Below are 19903 nucleotides of genomic sequence, written 5' to 3' on the forward strand. Positions count from 1 at the left end.
CATATGGCAGCAGTAAAATCAAGCTTTAAAATAGGTTCTCTCTCTCTCTTATCCTTATTTTACACAATTAAGACATTATTTACGATATTAACTCTTGTAATCCAAATTAACATAAAAATACTTAACACAAATATTCAAACATTTAAACAATAAAAAAATTTTAAAAACCAAACATAGCAGGAAAATGGAGCTAAGAAAAACGAAACTTGCAGCGCCTGAGGACGTAGATAATAGGAAAAACTGGACGCTGTGATCCTCTTTATCTTTTTTTTTCCAAGCCTAAATCATTGCTTATCTTATCCGTGCAGTCATCTTATCAAGAAATTATCGACGAGCCATTTTCGATAAGTTTCCTCCTCGCTGGGATTCTGGACATCGACAATTTCAAAGCGAACCGTTCGAGGTTGACATGATGTTTGAAAAGAATGGTCAATCTAATCTTCTTATATAAAATGCAGATGATTTATAGTAGTTAATGTCGTAGTTGCTTTTACTGTTGTTTAGGTGAACATGATGGTTATACAGTAATAACAGCTGAGTCATCATCATCATCATCATTAACAACAGATTAACGGTAACGTTCCATAGGGGGATAGGCCTAATGGCTGCATCAGCAGAGTTGATTTCATCGGTCCTACTTTGGCTCATCTACGCGTCACCTACTCCGAGGTGCTAGTACTAAAACACCGTATGGTATCTGTAAAGTAGAAGGCCGCACGAAGAAATCGAATTGAACTGAATATAGAATTTAGGACGTTAATTAATATAATTTGTCGACCACACAATATAGAAATGGGAGTATATATTACTTTGATCCCCAAGGGGCTAGTACTAAACACGGCGTCCCAAGGAGCTTCCGCCATGTTTAGTACTAGCACCTCGGAGTAGGTGACCCGTAGATAACAAGTCAAAGTAGCTCCGATGAAATAAAGTCTGCTGGTACAGCCATTAGGCCTATCCTCCATGGAACGTTAAAGTTGTGGCTGTTGTTGATGATGATGATGATGTCGACGACTCGGCTGTTATTACTGTATAACAGCTGAGTCGTCGTCATCATCATCAAACAACAATAACAACAACTACGACGTTAACTACTTTAAATCACCTGCATTTTATATAAGATTAAATTGACCATGGAAAAGTCCCACTAAACTTGACGATATCATCAAGGACCTTGGATACCCTTATCGTCAACCCGTCACTGAATTCGAAAGCAAACGATCTTATCAATGATACCAGCAAGTGATCGGGCTATGTACCAACAGGTAGACATTCATGATTACCAAATTTACGAGAGCACTTGTACCCAGTGACTCAAAAGATTGCTGACTCAGCAAAAGGCCATTGCACTGGAGGGAATCTGATAGACTTTGCAACATTCTGAATAATTCATCTTGTTTGGCAATTCTCTCACGGGTGATACAGGTTCCTTCGAGGTTTAGTTGGTGTGTAAATGAACATAGCAATTAACTGTGAGCATCCAGCGCTGGCAAACGTAACCACGACATCACATGACACCAAACTCAACATTTCTAATCATACGTATGGTCTTAAACAAGACTGGTTGGTCTGGACTCTCTAGACCATGCACTGTGCAATTCTCGACGACTGCGTTATACTGCGTCTTTCCGCATCCAAGAATGCAAGACGTCAAACTTAAGTAAGATCATTGTTTTACTGCTTTTTCGCAAGTCCTGCTTGCGTGAGCACCATTCAAATCGTACGAGCGGCGTCACGTGGACTTCCTGCGCTTTGATAGCAATCGACGTGTCGCAATGCACCGTTCCTCTGAGACACGGTCTAGATCGTGCTCCGAGAGGACTCGCTCCGACTCAGAGGAAGGAAAGGACGAGAAAATTTCTCCCCCTCCCTAGTAGCCTTAGTAGTAGTAGAGGTCGCTGTTCGCCTTTTGTAACAGCTCCCTTCGGTTCTCTGCTGGTATGGGGAGAGCCAGTCACCGACAGATTAGACTCAAGATTCTGCTGTGTTAGATTTCGTTTCTAAACAGCTTCAGACAGGTATTCTTTCATAAAGGAAATAATATATAATCATTTCGCCTTTACATAAGGTACGGAGCTCTCTCTCTCTCTCTCTCTCTCTCTAAGAACGGAGTCTACTATAATTAAAATAAAAATAAAATGGGCTCTTTTAGTGTTAGTAAAAAAAAAAAAGCGTTACTTAATGGAAATAACGCTGTAAAATTACTGATGCACAAAAAAATCTTTCCTCCCCGTTTTAATCATTTGCAATGCATTCTTTTGCAAAACGCAAAAAGACTGGTGCATAATACAGAAAATTATTCCCATATACAAAATCTAGAAATTAAAAGTCAAGAAATTAGTAACAAAAATATAAAACGAATACAAACGTGCGAATAAATAAAAGCTGACTAAATCAATGAATCCAAGGAAATAATATATATGATGTATATATATACTTCACAGGAGGTATGTTCACCAACCCCTCCCTCACTAATACAAAGATCAAACGATTACAGAAACCTACAGTATAATGCTTGAGTTGTTGCAAATGACGCTGGCGTTAACATTATGCTCCTGTATCTCTGTTACAGCCAATCTCTCACCGTCTCCATGACATTAATTTTGAAAAGTGTAACAGGAAGAACACCTCGCAGTTGCACTATGAATCAATTGTTAGGAAAGAGTGGAAAGGAAGATGAAAGAAAAAGAATGTGAACGGAGGTACAGTAAAAGGAATGAAAGGGGTTGCAGCCGGGGCTGAAGGGACGCTGCAAAGAACCTTAATTAATGCCCACTATGCACCGCATGAGGTGCACTGGCGGCGCTACCCCTCTACGGAGATTACGATTGTAAAGCCAAAGAACAGTGGATCCTAATGTACGTGATAAATTACCCAATTTTATAAATATACTCAAAGGTTAACTGGTGGAAATCTGTTATCAAGGCGTAAAATAGCAAAGAACCACCTTTAAGGCAACCTGATGCCCCCACAGAGGACGTTATCTAAGGACCTTCGCATGCTTCGTGGTACGTTATGCATTTTTAGGAATAAGAGAATATCTCTAATTACATTCAGATGCAAATAACCGATACTGATCCATATACGGACATTCCTTCGTGTTTGGAGACAGAGTAGCTGCCGACTAAATAGCGCCTTTTGGTACTGACTGTAGACCTATATTTTGAAGTTAATAGTATCATTGAGCCCTCTCCGAACACGTATAAGCATAAAATTTGACGGGAGCCATTTTCATTCTATCTACGATTTGTTTTTACTCTCCGAATACGTCTCGTCTCTGCCTATTTGTATAACTGTGGTCAGTGGCTATTTGTATAACCGTGGTCAGTCTAGATTAAGCTGGTTATAGGCTACGCCTGAACGGGCTCTTGTGTAAGTGTATTACATAGGCTATCAAACAACAGTTCTCTGCACAATAATTGTTATCAAATGTAACCATATCTTTTTCCTGCAATTTCTCTCAACCTATTATTTGTTACAGAGCACTACATTATTTCACGTGAGAGTAAATTTCATACAGGAAACAATTACATTCGCATCAGACACTACGTCTCAGATATGTTGAACCCTAAGAGCTAGACGGTGGACGCGGTAAGCTCAGCGCTTGATATCCAAGCACGATATTGCGAAAGGTCTGAACGCGCTTAAATACAGTAGTTTCCTCTTGTCTGCCTACGAGCGAGAGAGAATGATGAGTACGTATCTTTGTGGTAGCGTAACAATTACACGTTGAGCAGCTTCTCTTTCCAAAAAGCCATCTGCTTCAAATATATAATCACGCAAAAAATGCGATGCTATAAACGCGTACGATTGCGTGCATAAGTGTACTGCTAACTTCCCACTATTTTAGGAACCACAAAAATCCTTTAATTAAAATACGAACCTCAATACTTCGGGAAAAACACTGAATGAAAAATTTTACTTATGGTTTGGTAATGAATTTCGGCTATAAATTGACACTGCAGGCGGAAAGGTATACCAAATGACATGACTGGAAACAATGATCTAATTTGTTTCATGCCTTAGTCGCTATTGGTTTGAATTGCAAACGACAGTTATAGGGGCGGCCGAACACAGCTTCCTGTCTTTAATAATACGATCCCAATCAACTGATTCCACTGACACGAAGACAGCAGATATGAAGAGACAATTCTACAAATTCTCTCTCTCTCTCTCTCTCTCAATTAGTCTGACTCTGGTTTCGTTAACATTATCTCTATATCTACTCCAGTTTTATGCAACGCTAAGATAACGGTGCTCAGCAAAAATGATTCCGACGACAAATGCCTAATTATGTGCCTACTGAAAACAACAATAGCCTCTGGTAAAAGCAGCCAAAAATGGAAAGTAAAGTTGTATAACCCAAGCATCCGTTCGTACGTATGTCGCCCATGTAGGAGGCGAGGTGAGAGAGCCGAGCAGGGAGCCAGCTAGAGGCTAGGTGACGTCAGAATACTGGCGACACGTGAATGCGGACACGTGACTGCGAAATCTGACGTGCTTTCCCGAGTTTAATCAATTTCCCCCGCAGACTAATAACAAGGGCTCACAGCTGCAACTGAGGGGATCTTCCCCCCTGTAAGAGAACAAAGAAAATCTGCTCATGCACAGCGTTCATGAACAACCGTTCTCATGAGCAGTGCTACTAAGGTGCATGACTTACAATACGTGCCAGATTTGGCTAGCGTTCGAACCACCGTGGGTGGGTACCAATTCAATAGCGAGTAACAGTGCATACCATGGTACACCACCCTTTCCTTTATTCATTTTATGTCCTTGGGATGTAAATCAGATTCCACCAGCCTGATTATTTAGATGACGAGGCATTTAGGGAAACATCAATTTCGTCTATAGACAGACAGAGCAAGCATTTTACGGAAGGCAACAACACAGCAATTTGTTTCTTTTTCGCGGAACTAACGACCCTGAAGTTTAAAAATAGATGCATCCGAACCCACTAACTTTCATTTCTGATATTTGAACCCTTGAACCGGTTCAAACTCTTTCATATACATTGTTATTTTTATCACGTTGCCTTCAACAACTAAAGTATATGTGCAATCTTCCTTGCTTAACAGGAACGACTTGCAATATATCGATTCGTGGTGTAGTCTCATTACGTAGTAAAATTGGCAAGCAAGAGAAATCGTGGTACTTTTCTCCTGTTTGATCCAGTTTCCGATATTATACGCGGCCATTACGGTATCCTTAAATGACACGTTGACAAATCCTCGCATTGCAATTTTAAATGAAGGTCGTCCCTTAAAACTTTCCCTCACCCCACCCCTCCCCCCCGCCTGCCCTCGGCCCCACAAACCTTCAGAAGTCTTTCTGCTTTAGTTTGCTCCCAAGTCGTGCATACCTCCCACCCTCATGGGGAGGGTGTCACTTCATTCCGTGTTGAATCTCGACTTTCTTCTCCTTTTTTCGTTTTTTCGGAGGGGGGGGGTTCAAATAACGGCACGGCGTTGCAACTTTCACTGGCGTTTATTCACATATTTACTACCGAGCAACAACACTGAAGAGACTACACATACTCATATATGGTATGGGAAACATTCAAGAGGGCTTGCGAGGCTCTATCAGTGACCTTCAAAGAGACAGTGACAACGGTTTTACAGCCAGTGACAGAAAGACTCTACGTTTAATAATAACTCTAACATTACCCATTACAATTTTTACAATCCAAACCATACAATCGTAACCTATGTACTACTAACACCTCCCTCTTCCAGCACAAACTAGGAAACCTTTCCATTCGTACGTGTTGTTACTCGGATAAGCAAACGGAATCTAGGTTACAGTCTGATGCTACGCTTACGGACTGATCAATCTCTCGGTAAGAAATGCACCGTCCGAATATAGATCACGGGGGCAACGGCGTACCATACGTACCCTGCACCAGGGTCCAAGAGGAACACTGCATAATCCTGACATAGTATATTAATAGAATTTATTCCTTAGTTTGAAAATTTATTCTCTTAAAAAAAAAAAAGAAGTGTAATGAAGACGTACGGTATTACCGGTACAGTATACCATTTAAGTTGCTGACAGCAATTAATGTGCTTCACAAATCCTTCAATAGGGTACCTAAGGCAGTGCTCTAGGCTGACTATTTAGCATAAACCCTATCGATTATCCTTGACTACGAAAACTATTTTTTAAAGATAATACCTAATTTTACCTAGTTACGGACAACAGTGGTGGCATTAGGACCAAAGCAAGAGCATCATAAAGGACATCAAGCATTGATTGAAAGGAAAAGTTCAAGCCAAATGAAGATAAATCGGAATGTATATTAACAGGATGTAAAAGAAACCTTAAAGTAAGATTGGCAGCAACAGGATCGAAAAGACATCTTTCAAAAAGCTTGATGTTAACAGGATCAAAATGAAACCTGAAAGCAAGTTTGATATTACCATGATCAAAAAGAAACCTGAAAATATAACTTGATATCAAAAAGGGTAAAAACGATACAGAATGGCTTGGGGTGAACCCTAGCCCCTTCTTAATAGACGTGTAGTCAGGATGTGGAGAGCGAATGCTCTTTTCCCGAACCTATCGTCAATGGCGTTGTCACTCCCAAAAGGTTTTGCCTGAAATTCCTTTCAAAGCCCCGGATGTGTGTAGAAAGTTCACTGATGTCCTGAGTCTGAAGTCTGCCTAAAACCTTACCCATTAGCCAACGAGGAATAGTTTATAGAACTTGCCAAGGCTCACCCTTTAATGCTTTGTATGGAACGTTGCGGAGTTTCTTGAAATTTCAGCTTTACTTAGTCATGGGAATGACTAAGTTAAAATAATGTCTTTAACCACACATGAGTTTTTTTTATATTTTAAGATTTTTCATGTAATATTTTCTCAGTAAAGGTGCTTTGCTCCTACTGTTTACAAAACACGGGGCCTATGGATTTTATAAAGTACTCAAAAAGCTGAAGGGATGGTGTATTCAGCAATTAACTCCACATCTTGGAGAGGCACAGACTGAAAACTGCAAAAACCTAAGCAAAATGTTTTAAAGAGGTGAACTATTGTTTGCATTTTTTTTTTTTTTTACAAAACTTTTAATGTGATTTTCACGAATTTGACGTTCATTTCCATCACTTTTTCTTTAAACTAATTACGCCCCTTTCATGCCTAATAATAATGAGCACCTTAGAGGGGCACCAGTGTCTTTGGCCTTGGGGTCAGGTTAAATGAGTGAGAGAGAGAGAGAGTGTGTGTGTCTGTAAGGGGGTAGGAGGGGGGCTGGACCTTCTCATTGGGAATACCTAGATCAGGTTGGGCTGAGGGATCAGGGGGGTATAAAGCACACAAGGTTTGGTGGCAATCAGTAACCTAGGTTAGGTTAACGGTAAAATTCTAGTTTCAACCAAATATCATATCAGCAGTTTTGAAGTCATGACCCCCTAACCATTGGGGGGGGGAGGTACAACTTCAGCCAAGCAGAATATCACATAAAAAACCAATGGAAAAACTGCATTTCAGAATGAAATATATGGATACATCCAAATATTATTGTCCTAAACCTAATGTAACCTTAGATACCATGTCCCTCACCCTTCTTAGGTGGAAATGTACATCACTGTGTGCTTACCTTAGACACCAGTACTGTAAAATACCACTGTTACCTACTGAAACAAAAGTTCCATTTCACAACAAGGGCAAACTACAGCACTAGGTAAAACTTCATGCTTGCAAAAATTCCTGGTTTTGCACACTGCCCTCAAATCAGATTGGTTAGTTAAAGCTCCCCTATCACCTACCTCCCAAATCACCTGTCTTTTGGGTTCCAGTCACACAAATCAGCATCATTTGGACAAACAAGCGATCACAGTGGAGGAATACATGAAGCAGTGTTAGCAATTTGCCGATGGGAATCTTGTTACACTTTCTGAAGATGTTTATTCTCAAGGTGTAATAAAAACCATATGAGGGCATGTCTATCTGGTACTTCCAACCAACAATTTTATAAACCAATGGAAATCCTATATTTTCCCCGCCAAATCCCCTATTCCCCACAGTGGTAACACAATCATGTTACACGTGGTTTTATAAAGGGTTACCTCTACATCCAAATGGAAATGTTAAATTCTTCAGATTCCATATAAAACCATCTAATAATTTAACCCTATACAGTATTTAACATTGGTTAACTTGACATGTAAGATTTCTAACACTCTATTATAAGTTAAAATGGAGTGGGGGGGGGGTTTAGGTTCAGGGGCTTCATCCAATTAAGAGTTCAAACACCTAAGTTTAGTTGGGGTAGGTTAGTGAAGGAAAGGTTAGGATTCATACCTGTAATTGACCTTGTGACATCCATGGGTCCTTTATAATGAGCAATGTGATTTACCCAGATTATATCTTGCAGACTACTTTTCTTGTGGTTTATGCATTTTGGATCATAATGAGTGGGTTTCACATATGCATTTTAGATCAAAATGAGTGGGTTGCACAAACATCATCTCTTAAAAGTAGAAAACTCTAATTCCTACGAATAACAAGCTTAATATACAAAATGAAAGATGATGGGAATTTTGATGTCTTACCCACAAGGGATAAGGGGGCAAGTGAATAACAAGTCGGGCATTTACCAATAAAAACATGATGGCTGGGCATTATTTTCCATGCCCAATTCAACTGTTTTGAAGGTGTTCATTCTATACATTCTTGGGCACAAGACAAAATTGGGAGGTAATAGGTGTTTTATCTGTTATGTTTCTTAACCCAGTTTTCCTCTAGATAACAATGGGTGCAATGTGTATATAGGCTAGTAAGTGTTGCTGGAGATATTAAATGATACATTTTATACCACAAAAGATAAAAAACAATCTTTAAATATAAGAAAGGTAATCTCTTCCACTAATAAGTGCTTGTTCCCGACAAAAAATAAAAGACCTTGACTGGAAAAGTCAAATAATGCAATTTTAAACAATATGAAATGTGCGCCTTTTAAATGTGTACCTCCCAACCACATGGATAGGAATATGCTGTGCATAACACTAAGGGGAATCTTACAGTAGCCCCCTAGCCAGTAAGACCAGGTGTGCAAAATTAGGTTAAGTTTAAAGGTTATACAGTATATCATTTTCAAGATTTAAAAAGGGGGGGACAAAAAACAGTGGTTTGCAACAAAGGTTAGAACCAATATAAAACCCAAGTTTGAAAAATATAAGGTTCGTGTATTTGGCTAAGAAGTAAAACCCAATATTAATGTAGTGGACAGGAAATATATCACAGTATTAACAGTATGAAATATGAAATGAATGATCCCTTGCATTTTTACCTCTAAATTTGTGGCCTAGGCCCACTTCATGATGGGCTGAAATAGCCCATGCTTTTAGCTACAAAAAAATTATCAAGATATTAAATGATTCATGTATTTGGCATGAAATTAAAGCATTATTCCCAACACAAAAGGGAGACAGCCCATTTGTAGGCTAAACTATGCAACTTCATAATTAACCAAGTTTGAAAAAAAAAAAGCCTAGGCCTGACTAGGTTAAATCCACCCTCTATTTTAAAAACACTTGAAAAGAAAGCCTAAGCTTAGCTACGTTAAATCAGCCCTGTACAGCATTCCAATAACATTTTGAAAAAGCCCAGACCTAGGTAAGTTATATCCACCCTATATTCCAATAACATTTTAACGGGACACAGACCTAACTAGGTTAAATCAGCCCCGTATTCCAATAACTTTTCAAAAAGCCTAAGTAATCCAATAGGTTAACAGTTTAAGAACGCTTTGGCCTAAGTTAAATCCGCCTTGTATTAAATAAATTTTAAAAAAGGCCTTGGCCTAACTATGTTCAATCAACCCTGTATTTCAACAGCCTAACATTAAAAAAAAAAAAAAAAAAGACAGTAAAACTGAAGAATACTACCTCGCCCTGGTTCCCGCCAGTCAGCGACCGTAATATTTACGAACTTTTCTTGGTAATTCTAAGCCGGCTGTCCACGGTGAGCTAGACTGTGGCAATTGGCGTTTATCAATGTTATTTTACTTGCTTTACAAGAAATTAAAGTAATATTTTGTCGGCCGATTGTAACTAAACTGTAATTGCCCTTTGAAGACTACATGACTTGAATTACCTAACGCAGGGTAGGTCTAAGCCGGCATTCCGCGCCAAGCCCGCCCCCCAACCTCCATAGCTAATACAGCAAAATTGTAACCAGTAAACGCCTCTAGGGTACGTTATGTTGGTATTTTTAGGAGTGTTTTCTGGTTACAATTTTGCCGTATTAGCTATGGAGGGGTGGGGGGATTGCTGCGGAATGCTGGCTTAGACCTACCTGCCTTAAGCAATTCAAGCTGCGTAGTCTTCAAAGGTCAATGACAGCTTAGTTACAGCCGGCCGACAAAATATTACTTTAAATTCTTGTAAAGCAAGTAAAATAACATAGGAAAACGTCAACTGCCATAGTCTAGCTCACCGCGGACAGCCGGCTTAGAATTACCCTTTTCTTAATTTTTTTATCATGGTTATGAATTTTGTCTAAGCCTATGACATATACATTCGTTTATGTTTTTACATACATCCCCAAGAGGGTGGTACTTAACATGGCTCCCATTTCGTACGTAAGCCAATAGCCTAGCTACCAAACCAGAGGGACGAAGTAATAGTCTTCAGTGTTACCAAAAGCCCTAGGCTTCACTGAATTAAATTTGCCCTTATTTCAATTCAATTTTTATAATAAAAGCATAGGCCTAGGCTAAATAGGTTAAATCCATCTGGTATGTCAAAACCAATTGAAAACAGGCTAGGTTAAATCCGCCCTGTACTTTAAGGTAGAGCTAAGCAAGAGCTCCGCATCGAATATTACTTTGGAAAATTATTTTCCTAAATATAGTATTTTGGTTGCTTACTAGTAATTTAGTTATTTTTTGTCAGTCGACTGCAACCTGTAATTAACCTCATAAGTTGTACATGGGCCATCCTGGAAGGCTATCGCGCATGCGCAGTGTTATGGGGATGCTTTTGGTTAAATGTGGTGTTTCCTTCACCGGTAAGTCCGCCCCCGACTAGGTAACACAGCCTGCTAGGTTAGGTTAGGTTAGTTATGGTATGTTAGGTGTGCTTAGTACAGCCTAGTTCCTTTTAAAATAGGTTTCCTTAGGCAATCCCTTCTTAAACATATGGCTCCCTAATGACCTGACAACAACATGGCCGTCCAGTCTTTCTCCCGTCGTTTCCAAAGGATCCCAAACCACGTTGGGTGGTTATGGCGAGGTTAATCATTTTGACCACCAACAAACAACGCCTTCATCAACACTAAAAGTATAAGAAAAATCAATTTCCAAGGTAATAGTCCGTGCGGAGTTCTTACAGATACCTAATTTAATACCAAATATATAAAAATAAAACCCGCCACAGTCAACTTTGACTTACCTTAAGAGCAATTGCTTCAAATTCCTTAGCTAGGTCTAGTTCCCTGGGTAAGGCCCGTAGGCCTAGGCTAATATTCCTTATTTACGATTAATGGTTACAGGTCAACCCTTTTATCGAATATTACGATGGCTTTGATTTTTTAAAAGTTCTTACTAAGTAATTTCACTAGTAGGAGAGTCCTTCACTGTAATAGTACTGTTTAAATGGAACTCGCGGACATTTACTTCGCAAGGATCTGCCACTCCATTACCCATAACGCCGTGTCTTGTGACGTCACAAGGTTCCTGCCATATGCCAAAATCCTATCGGGGAAATCCCCATTACGTTATTTTAAAATTATATATACTGTATATGTTGTGTGTGTGTGTTATTAATGAGGAGCGTTCATGCTTTCACGAGAAAAAGCAAATTATAATTTAATGAAGGAAAGACAAGATTATTTGACGAGCCACCACAAGCAATGATAGAAGATCGAGAGACGAATGTGAGAGGGAAAAAGAAGCCACGTAATGGAAAAACAGAGGGAGGATGCGAGCAACAACTTTATAGGAATTAAAGTTGTTTTGTGAGAAAGTAAATGCAGAAATGCTTAAGAGCAAATGGGTTTAGGAAGCAGAAGTGAATGATGGAGAAATGGAAGGGGTTTAAGGGTTAGTGCTCGCCGAACTGTCTGTTGAGGAGGCAAGAAGGCCAGTTGAGTGGCAGAAGACTGGAAAGATACCAGAGCTACAAGGAATTAAAAGAGATAAACAATGTGCAAATACTACCACAGGAGCAAAGCAAAGTCATTTTCTAACTCAGCTGCCATCTAATGGAACTAAACTTTTTCTTCGTTTAACGTGCTTTTTCCCATTTTTATATGGGGTAAGCACGATGCCTTCTTTTGAAGGAACTAAACATCTTTCAGAAATTAATGTTTCATGGTCTAGGCTGCAATGCCCACCACTTTTGCCTATCCTCGGTGAAAATTCTTACAGAAAGGCGGATAAACTTCGTCTGCTATTGCATTTATCTACCGTAAACAGCCAGCTTAAGAACCTTTTCATTCATCTATGAGTCGTTATTCATTACATTTACTTTTTAAACTACCCATTCCTTTTTTTTTTTTTGAAGAAAACATATTTTGTCAGTTGTCTTGAGACTTGGTTTCTTTTTAGAAGTCATCTCGCTTATTTCTTCCATTTTCTTCCAGTGTTACTTAATTCAGTTCAGTTTTCACTTCGTTCCCCTCAAAGTCGTGGAATTTATACGTCGCGTCCTAGCAAAGTCTCAATTGTAGTCTTTTCATTAATCGTTTCTTTTCATTCTTTTACTAATTTTTTTCTCCAGTCTTGTCAGTAACCTTCACATTATATTGTTTACTGTAACGTGAATCCTCTTACAAGGGCTACAGAAATACACTTCAAAATCTGACTATAAAAATAGGCCTATATTTTGGATGCCTGGGCAGCAATAATGCCTTAAAGCAAATCAGAGTATGTGGCTCTCTCTCTCTCTCTCTCTCTCTCTCTCTCTCTCTCTCTCTCTCTCTCTCTCATAAGATGTGGCCTCAGGAAAAGGCATATATTGAATCAAGCGTGAGCTCTTTCAGAAAAAAAACGGCAAAAAAAAAACTTCGTTACATCAATAACTGAATGTGCATGCGCAGAGAGAGCTCATCACTAGCGTTCGACCCCTGCTGAACACTACATTGCTCTCCTCTATTTTGCATGTAATTTTACCCTTTCCGGGTTTTACATATGGTTTGGAGATACGTGCCATATGAATTTCAACCGACTGGCAACCGTTGTTGGTAGCCTACAAGGTAATGACTGAAAAAAAAAACTAATGTCAAGCGTTGCTGGTAATCTATGCCAACAATGGTACCAAACATTTAGTCCTATGTGTGTGTTTGTGTGTGCGTGCATTTGTGTGTGTGTGCATTTGTGTGTGTGTACGTGCGCACGTAATCCTGCACAAAGAGGCTTCTCAACGAAACGAGTGGTTGTAGTTCTATTCCTGAAAGTCAATATCTTATTAACGTTACGTAACCTCCTTAAACTCTCCACCTGCTTTCACGTGTTTTAAAGAGGAGCTCGGCAGCATTCACTCTTTTGTTTCTGGTCGTCGTGCTTTCAGTAAGCCCAAGGCCACTTGCTCTTTAACTTTCTTTTCTTTGTTATTTGACAATGATCTTTTAAGGATCAAATAAGTTGGTGTATATATATATTTGTGCGTATATATGTATGTATAGACCTATGTATACCCAAGTCTAATAATAGACTTTGTGTATACCTTCGGTCTGTACAAAAGTGGCGTTTTGAATAAAATAGTATTGAATACATTCTTTTATTTTGAATTCGTTAGCAAATAGAACTTATGTTGAAGTATTTTTGTATTGTTGTTATTTTTTTATTATCACTGTTATAAAGCCAGGTGGCAACGCTGGTTAGAAAATCAGAATACTAGAAGCTCAAGACGAACAGGGAAAGCAGCCCATTACAGAAGAGGAAACTGAAAAATAAAGAATAAACTGTGTAAGAGAAATAATAAAGAATTACATATGAGTTGAATAGCAAAGCAACACGAATAAGAAAAATAACAAATAAACGATGAAATGAGACTCCCGTCAGTCAGCTCTGCAAAAAAAAAAGCATTTGCACCAAGTTTGAACTTCTGAAGTTCTTAGATTCAGTTCATTACTAGGAAAGCCATTCCACAATATGGTCCCTACAGGAATTAAACTTCCAGAAAAACTGTTTGGTATTGAATCTCACAGAAATAGATACGAGACTTAAAATTAACTGCATATCTACAGTAGTACTACACGGTGGGAAGATTAACAACCAATGGATTATCAGAATTATAAAATAATATATAGCTTTCACAATGAGTCAGTTACTTGAACGACGGTGCCAGAGTTTAATAGAACTGAAGTTTGTGGCCAACAATTTTAGATGTGAGTCGGTTGCTGAAGGCCAAATAAGCCAAAACTGTTCAAAGCACGCACACATAAAAGATCTGAGTCATCTTCCTTCAGGACAGACGGGTCTCCAAAACCCAGACTTCTTCACCATATCGATTGTGTTGTGTGTGTGTGTGTGTGTGTGTGTGTGTGTGTGTGTAACTGAAGAAGAGATAGAAAGGGTTTGTCCCCTCAAATGAGAATTTGCCCTCAAGAATGACACCTAGAGCTTTAACTGAGTTGCTTGTAGTCAAAGAAATACTGCCAATGAGAAATGGGGGGGATCCATTGGCCTAGACCTATGACCATCATACTCCGAGTTTTTTTTTTAAACTGAAATTCATCTCCTATAGTTTGCATCTTGCACTAAATTTCGCCAGTTCTCCATCCAGAGACTCAATAACCATAAGTCTATACTCAGAAGGTGGGTCAAGTGCACTACCCGAGGTCACTCCAAGAAGAAGAAGAAGAAGACCTTACTTTGTTTTATTGCGTCCACATGGTAAAATTTGGAGGAAAAAATTTATGTTTGTTACAGGTTCCTTAAATTTCTCATTTCAGCAGTCCACATTTACCTTTCTGTTTGTGAGTAAATAGATAACAAACGGAACCAATGAATAGGGAACACGTTTTGCTAAATATCCCAATATTCTTGATATAAAAAAAGATAATGTGTACCCCTATATTAATTACTGCCCTGTTTTATAAGAATGCAGAATGAAGGCACAAAGCCCTAGTGCTATTATAATTTCGCGAAGGTAAGTAACTCCCCTAGGGTTCGGATTGCTGTCTCGACTCTTTCAATTTTCTATTTTTTTTTCTATTTAGAGTAAAATAGTGTGGGTCATAAATGAAGACGGACTCTTTCTTGCTCATGACGACGAAATGTTCTTCCGACTTGAGACACAACTTCCTGGATTAGGCAGAGAGTGAGAAGCCTATGGAAAGAAGATCAAGGTCTCCGGGTGACCACTGACTTGGCTATTTGGTACTGAGTCAGTCTAGAAGAGTGTGGCGGCCGGAAGCCCTTGACCTCCCTTGCTTTTGAAAGAGTTAAAACTGACTGCTTTATTCAAATTGCAGTTGACAGGGGTGAATATGGAAAACAAGGGGTAAGGAGAGTAGAGAGAGAATGAATGTCGGTTCGTAGAGCAATAAAGGTAAAAAGTAATTTTGAAGAGTATATATATATATATATATATATATATATATATATATATATATATATATATATATATATATATATATATATATATATATATATTACGTAAATTTTTGTCACATACACACGTGTGACTCTTTCATATTCAAATATTAAGCAACAAATTTCGTTTAATATCTTATTCACTATACCTTTGGAATAATTCAAACATAAACCCAAAGAGAATTATAATTGTTATGCGATCCTGCCCGGCCAGGATTCGATTCCGGGCCTTTGGTTTAAGAAAAAACGATAAAACAGTCGAAGCTTCGACCACGAAAAGCATTACCAATTATATATATATATATATATATATATATATATATATATATATATGTGTGTGTGTGTGTGTGTGTGTTAGCACTTACATATGCAATGTTGAAGTATAGATTTTCCCGAAGCGCCTCCAAGCTTACGTAAAAGAGCGCCGCTTTACGTAAGTCCTCACGTGTAACTCCACAGAAACCCCGAGAAAGCTCGGACGTGAAAATGCCTGGTTTTCGTAACGGGTCCAGGAGCAACGATCTTTTTCTAATTGAGTTCTACATATAACGTGAATAAAAAAAAAATCATCATTCTAACCATTCATAGTCTTATCGATTCGAATCGAAAGCGGAAACCTTACCTATACGAATTTAACATTATTAGGACTAAGAGTCGATCATTGCAAACAGTTCTAGTTACTGATAAACCCAGAGATATTATCACTAATGTGCTTCTTATCACGTTAACTTCCCGGTAATTCGGAGCTGTATGTGGGGCGGAAACAGCACCCCGGTTGTGTAAGGAGCCTCCGTACTGGCCGGGTGAGAAAAGGACGGATTTAACGTGATATAGAACGACAGGAAGAAAGAATCCGGTACCTTGTGTAATGCAGCAGAGGTCGACGTCACTCGCGCTATATCATGAACCGTTTACCTAACGTCCTTTCCATCTTATCACTCACGTCCTTCGCTGAGTCACCGTCAGAAATATGCGTTTCATAAGGCTAGATTCTTTAAAAAATGCAAAAACATAAAAAAAGCACAGGCGAACGAACCTATGCTTAACGGTAAGTTGGCGGTTCTTAGGCTCTGAATCAGGTATTGCGGGTCTCTTGCTTCGTCCCGTGTCCCGATTTTCACTTTCGTCTCAACCTCATGAGATACTATAAGAATTATATATTCGTCATGCGCTTATAATGCAAATCCTTCGAGGGTATATGAAATGGTAGTCGCGGTATTAGACTTCTTTTTTATATCAAGAAGCTGATGAAAGACTAAATATAGACACAAATTCATGTCACGGGCAAGAGTTTCAACTGCGAGAACCTCCGTAGAATTATTTTTTCCCGACTCAGTTTTCTTACACAAGTAATATATAGACTTTTTTTTATTATCTAACTGAAGAGAAATGCAGTTTAGCAGTTCCATGCTAGCCATTTATTTATTAAATTAAGAGTCTTCTTCTCAGAATAACTTCCTGATTTGATGTGGGAACCTACAGTCCCGAAGAATACTAACCTCTTACGTAGTGCCTGATTTGATGTGGGAACCTACCGTCCCAAAGAATACTAATCTCATACGTAGTGCCAGGTCTTAAAATCAGGTCAACATGAATCGTATCCACATGCTAAACCATTCAGCAATCTAGATGAGTAAGAGGTTATCTTCCTTCACGCGTACGTTTACCTGACGAGATTAGATATGACTAAGTGAACCTACGCCCACACAAGTGTCGTAATTCAGTGTTCCGGTAGTGGCTGAATTAAAAGGAATTATAGACTAGTGATTCCCAAAATTTATACAAACGTGAATTTCTTTGTTCTGTATGGTATATATATATATACACGTGTGTATGTGTAGGCCTATATATTATAATCACCTTCATCATTGCCTCCAACGCAGTGTGACGTAAAGGGCCTCTTTGAAATTCCTCCACATGTGACCTTCCTGTGCTATATCTGCCACAGATATCTCAAGCCTCCCTTCTCTTAATTCTCATCAAGCTAGGTCTAGGTCTTCTAACTCTTCTGGTGCCAACAGGAACTCCCACAAAACTACCCAAGAGTTAATCTCTCAAGGGTTCTGCAAACGATGCGCATGGGAAGCAATGATCACTGACACATTCACAAATGCAGACCCTTTGGCAGAGGTTTGAGGTCCTGATTATTTTTCCTTGAGGATTCCTTCCTGCCGAAGCAGCATTTTGGCCATTAAATGGAGGTCAGTTCTGATATTTTAGACAACATGACCTTTGTTATGACAGTGTCTGCTCCTCGAATTGGCAGTTTATTTCTTCCTTCCTATCAGTATTTCCTTAGCTGGTGATATGAATAGTTACTTAAGCATGTCACTGGCTCTTTTCTAGCATATAACAAGTATTGGATATTGATCTGTTACAGTTTTGTGTAAAGTTAAGTATACCTTAGTTTAACCAGACCACTGAGCTGATTAACAGCTCTCCTAGGGCTGGCCCGAAGGATTAGACTTATTTTACGTGGCTAAGAACCAATTGGTTACCTAGCAACGGGACCTACAGCTTATTGTGGAATCCGAATCACATTATGCCGAGAAATGAATTTCTATCACCAGAAATAAATTCCTATAATTCTTCATTTGCCGGCCGGAGAATCGAACGTTTTGTGTAATCTATGTACCTCATGAGTGAGCACATTTAATCACTTCTCTTTCCTTTCACACTTAAACTTCGAATCTCGTATCATTCTTCATCCAGTAAGACAAGAACACAGACAGACTGTCAGTCTAGTCAATTACTAGATGTCCATGGATGGTAAACAAAAAGCATAAGAATAACACATGCGACTGATCAGTGCTTCGTTAAAAGATGAACTGCGTCGAGTTGCAAAGCTTTGTATTTAGAACCCCCAGGTCAGCCTTGGGCAAGGTGTACAACCTGTAAACCTCACTTGTTAGCATGCGAGGTTGAAGGTTAAAGGACCTCCCCCGGGATGATAGGGCGCAGTTACTGACGCGTCAGGTGGGCGGGAGAAGATTCCCGATATCCTAGCAGAGGCTACAGTGGCCCAGATCTTTGCCCTCCCTGGTTTATCTCGACGGTGGAGGTGGTTCCCACCTGCAGGGGGAACTGGATAGCCCAGGGTTCTTTTCTTTGGACCTTGGGATAACCTAGGGCAACTTTACAGTAAGTCTTCGTGGGTTTCCCTGGGTGGGCGTATGGTCATTGGTCTGGAAAAGCGACAACAACCATTTGGTTCTGTTGAGACTAAAGCTGAATTCATTTATTCATGTAATGATTAAAAACAGGAGTGCATCTATGAAACGTACTTTTACTGCTCTCTCTCTCTCTCTCTCTCTCTCTCTCTCTCTCTCTCTCTCTCTCTCTCTCTCTCTCTCTCCATTACGTTGGCGTAGGAAAATCGTTATGCACAAGTGTACACAGAGTAATAGCCATGATAACATCTATTAAGGAAAACCTGGTACGTGAGGGACTCTTGTTTTGGGGCTGTCATTGACTCTACCGCAAACTCTGTCAGATATGGGAACATCTACCATTCTACCCGAAACACACTGCACCTTTTACGTATCGGTATCAGTAATTGTAATTACTATTGTTACTCATTAAAAGAACGCACTAGTACTATTTTGGCTGTACTTTTGAACCATAATCTACCACCTTGCAAAATTTTATCCATTTACGTTGATTTCCTTCCGAGACTTAGACAGGTGTTCACTGGGCTTTCAGTGAACTTCTTACTGGTTTAAAAAATAAAGTATAATTATTTTGTCTTGTTAGTTATGTTTCGCTATTTTTCGAGAAAAAAAAACATTTGAATTAACAATATTACACATTACCTCTAACGTACTTCCAAGATGTTATATTATAAACCACTAATGAATGCAGACTATATCCTTAATCGAGTGATACATAACTGAAAGAACACGTGGGTCTCTTTCTAGCCACTGGGAGTTTCTTTCTGTGGATGGAATTAGTGAAAAGGTTAACCGGGGGATTCGACACGTGTAGGAGATTTGAAAGTGTGTTGTCATATATGGTCGTTTTCTTAGCAAGGATCGCTTAAGATATAAACAACACAACAATCACTGCCAAATTCATTCTTTAACTGTTGAAGTATGGGTTTCATACACACACACACACACACACACACACACACACACACACACACACACACACATATATATATATATATATATATATATATATATATATATATATATATATATATATAGAGAGAGAGAGAGAGAGAGAGAGAGAGAGAGAGAGAGAGAGAGAGAGAGAGAGAGAGAGAGAGAGAGAGAGAACGTACCGTATGAGAGCGCATGTTCGATCTCGTGACATATACTGCATGTGTACGATACAGGTAAACGAAACGAAAGCGCTCTC

General features: G+C 39.1%; 1 protein-coding gene across 1 annotated transcript in view; it reads right to left on the minus strand.

The window, feature by feature from the left end:
- The window catches only part of LOC136840811 (protein mono-ADP-ribosyltransferase PARP12-like), a 124132-nt gene extending 112428 nt beyond the window's left edge, over window positions 1-11704 (minus strand). The window contains exon 1 of the mRNA XM_067107722.1: window positions 11394-11704. The gene's annotated coding sequence lies outside the window, so the exon portion shown is untranslated. The remainder of the gene's footprint in view (window positions 1-11393) is intronic.
- Window positions 11705-19903: the final 8199 nt, after the last annotated feature.

Source organism: Macrobrachium rosenbergii, chromosome 8, assembly GCF_040412425.1.
Source record: "Macrobrachium rosenbergii isolate ZJJX-2024 chromosome 8, ASM4041242v1, whole genome shotgun sequence".
Classification (NCBI taxonomy): domain Eukaryota; kingdom Metazoa; phylum Arthropoda; class Malacostraca; order Decapoda; family Palaemonidae; genus Macrobrachium; species Macrobrachium rosenbergii.